The sequence below is a fragment of the Stomoxys calcitrans genome, chromosome 2 (genome assembly GCF_963082655.1).
Source record: "Stomoxys calcitrans chromosome 2, idStoCalc2.1, whole genome shotgun sequence".
Taxonomy (NCBI): Eukaryota; Metazoa; Arthropoda; class Insecta; order Diptera; family Muscidae; genus Stomoxys; species Stomoxys calcitrans.
Window position 1 is genome coordinate 45,619,557 of NC_081553.1, and position 3,247 is coordinate 45,622,803.

The 3,247-nt window shown below is 37.7% G+C and overlaps 1 long non-coding RNA gene across 1 annotated transcript; it reads left to right on the plus strand.

The window, feature by feature from the left end:
- The first annotated feature begins 898 nt into the window (after positions 1-898).
- Positions 899-1,326, plus strand: LOC131995223 (uncharacterized). The gene is made up of 2 exons (XR_009397288.1): positions 899-1,115; positions 1,190-1,326. It is a non-coding gene; the product is annotated as an uncharacterized LOC131995223 (long non-coding RNA).
- The last annotated feature ends 1,921 nt before the right edge of the window (positions 1,327-3,247 follow it).

A 3,247-nucleotide genomic window follows, 5' to 3' on the forward strand; every position in this document is an offset into this window, starting at 1 on the left:
TGTGAATATAGCAGCCATATAGACCGATTTCTCGATTTAAGGTCTTGGGCCCATAAAGGCGTATTAATTGCCCGATATCGCCGAAATTTGGGAAAGTGAGTTGTGTTAGGCCCCTCGACATCTTTCTGTAATATGGCTCACATCGGTCCAGATTTGGATATAGTTGCCATGTAGACCGATCTTTCGATTTAAGGTTTTGGGTCCATAAAAGGCACATTTTTTGTCTGATTTCGCCGACATTTGGGACAGTTAGTTATATTAGACCCTTTGTTAGCTCTCTTAAATTTGGCCCAGATCGGTTCAGGTTTTGATATAGCTGCCATATAAACCGATCTCTCGATTTAAAGTCTTGACCCCATAAAAGGCATATATATAATCCGATTTCGCTGAAATTTGACACAGTGACTTATGTTACTCTTTTCGACATCCATGACGTATATGGTTCAAATCGGTCTTTATTTGGATATGGCTACCAAAAAGACCAATATTGGTTCTACAAAATTGAACAATGACTTGTACTTGTTAGATCACTCAATATCCGTGCGAATTTGGTACAAATCGGACCACATTTCGATATAGCTGCTATGTGGGCATAAATTGTACATTTTTCACCGGACTATGACGAAAGGTGGTTTACATATATATCCGAGGTGGTGGGTATCCAAAGTTCGATCCGGTAGAACTTAACGCGCCTTTGCTTATTTTCACTTCATATATCCATACTATATATGTAGTATGTATTTACTCTAGTTTATTGACTCAAGTGTCTTCCTTAAATTCATACACATTTAATCTCTTTTTAGGGAATATAAAAGACAGACATATTTGCATACCGTTAAACTCAAGCTATAAATTGCAACTGATTTGTATAAATACCCACCTTACCATCTGGTGTAATTTAGTGTTAAACATGATGTCATACAAATTGTTCATATTATTAACGATTTTCATAATAATCCATATATGTGGAGCTCGAGTACCTCGGTGTCAGATTATGTGTGGCGAGATTTATGATCCTGTTTGTGCTTCACTAAGGCGCAGAGATGGCACTACAATCTACTGTACCTTTTCAAATGCATGTAAATTGGGCGTGCGCCGTTGTGTATACATGGAACGTGAGTAATATGTTATACAATTTGTCTTTCGGTGGCGAAGTATAAGATAAATATTTTTCTATTTTACGTTATAGCTTGGGAAGGTGCTCGAGGAAGATGTTTTATTAATTCTTCTGTATGCCAAACCTTTACTGGTTAAAATATTTTTATAAATCTGTATTTGAAAAAAAAAAATTGAAATATAAATAAACATAACTGTTAATTACTAATATATATACACATTTGAACGTACCATAGTAAACTCGTAAAGGAGAAAATTTTTGTTCGAATAGAGAAACGCATAACCTACATAAATTCTACTTTTGATCCTAATAAGCAACATACGAAATATTATGACAATCGGTTAACGATAACCCGTGCTGAAACGTCGTCCAAAATAAAATGAAATTCTTATTTTTAAGACTATACAATAAAAACAAGTAAAAGCGTGCTAAGTTCGGCCGGGCCGAATCTTTCATACCCTCCACCATGGATCGCATTTTTCGAGTTCTTTTCCCGGCATCTCTTCTTAGGCAAAAAAGGATATAAGAAAAGATTTGCTCTGCTATTAGAGCGAAAACAACATATAGTCCGATTTGGACCACAATTATATTATGTGTTGGAGACCTGTGTAAAATGTCAGCCAATTCGAATAAGAATTGCGCCCTTTGGGGCTCAAGAAGTAAAATAGAGATATCGATTTATATGGGAGCTGTTTCGGGCTATAGACAGATTCAGACCACAACAAACACGTATGTTGATGGTCATGAGAGGATCTGTCGTACAAAATTTCAGGCAAATCGGATAATAATTGCGACCTCTAGAGGCTCAAGAAGTCAATATCCCAGATCGGTTTATATGGCAGCTTTATGAGGTTATGAACCGATTTGAACCTTATTTGACACAGTTCTTGAGAGTAAGAATAAAATACGTCACGCAAAATTTCAGCCAAATCGGATAATAATTGCGCCCTCTAGAAGCTCAAGAATTCAAGACCCAAGATCGGTTTATATTACAGCTATATCGGGTTATGGACCGATTTGAACCATACTTGGCACAGTTGTTGGATATCATAACAAAATACTTCGTGCAAAATTTCATTCCAATCGGATAAGAATTGCGCACTCTAGAGGCTCAAGAAGTCAAGACCCAAGATCGGTTTATATGGCAGCTATATCGGGTTATGGTCCGATTTGAACCATACTTACCATAGTTGTTGGATATCATAACAGAACACGTCGTGCAAAATTTCATTCCAATCGGATAAGAATTGCGCACTCTAGAGGTTCAAGAAGTCAAGACCCAAGATCGGTTTATATGGCAGCTATATCGGGTTATGAACCGATTTTAACCGTACTTGGCACAGTTGTTGGATATCATAACAGAACACGTCGTGCAAAAATTCATTCTAATCGGATAAGAATTGCGCACTATAGAGGCTCAAGAAGTCAAGACCCAAGATCGGTTTATATGGCAGCTATATCGAGTTATGGCCCGATTTTAACCGTACTTGGCACAGTTGTTGGATATCATAACAAAACACGTCGTGCAAAATTTCATTCCAATCGGATAAGAATTGCTCACTCTAGAGGCTCAAGAAGTCAAGACCCAAGATCGGTTTATATGGCAGCTATATCAAAACATGGACCGATATGGCCCATTTACAGTACCAACCGACCTACACTAATAAAAAGTATTTGTGCAAAATTTCAAGCGGCTAGCTTTACTCCTTCGGAAGTTAGCGTGCTTTCGACAGACAGACAGACGGACGGACGGACGGACATGGCTAGATCGACATAAAATGTCACGACGATCAAGAATGTATATACTTTATGGGGAAATTAGTATATCCCCCATCCTTTGGTGGAGGGTATAACAAGTAAGGAAAGGCAAAAGTCGGGCGTAGCCGACTATATAATACCCCACACCACCCAGTATACGTAATACTTTTAATACATAGCACTTATATCCAAATTTAGTCAGCTATTGTCAAATTTGGTAGAGATTGCACCAAAATTGTGGTTCCCACAGCATTAAAAGGGCATATCGGATGAAAAATATATATGGGAGCTATATCTAAATCTGGACCGATTTCAATGAGATTTTGCACACGTATTAGGACGTCACAAAAAGCACTTCGTGCAAAATTTGAT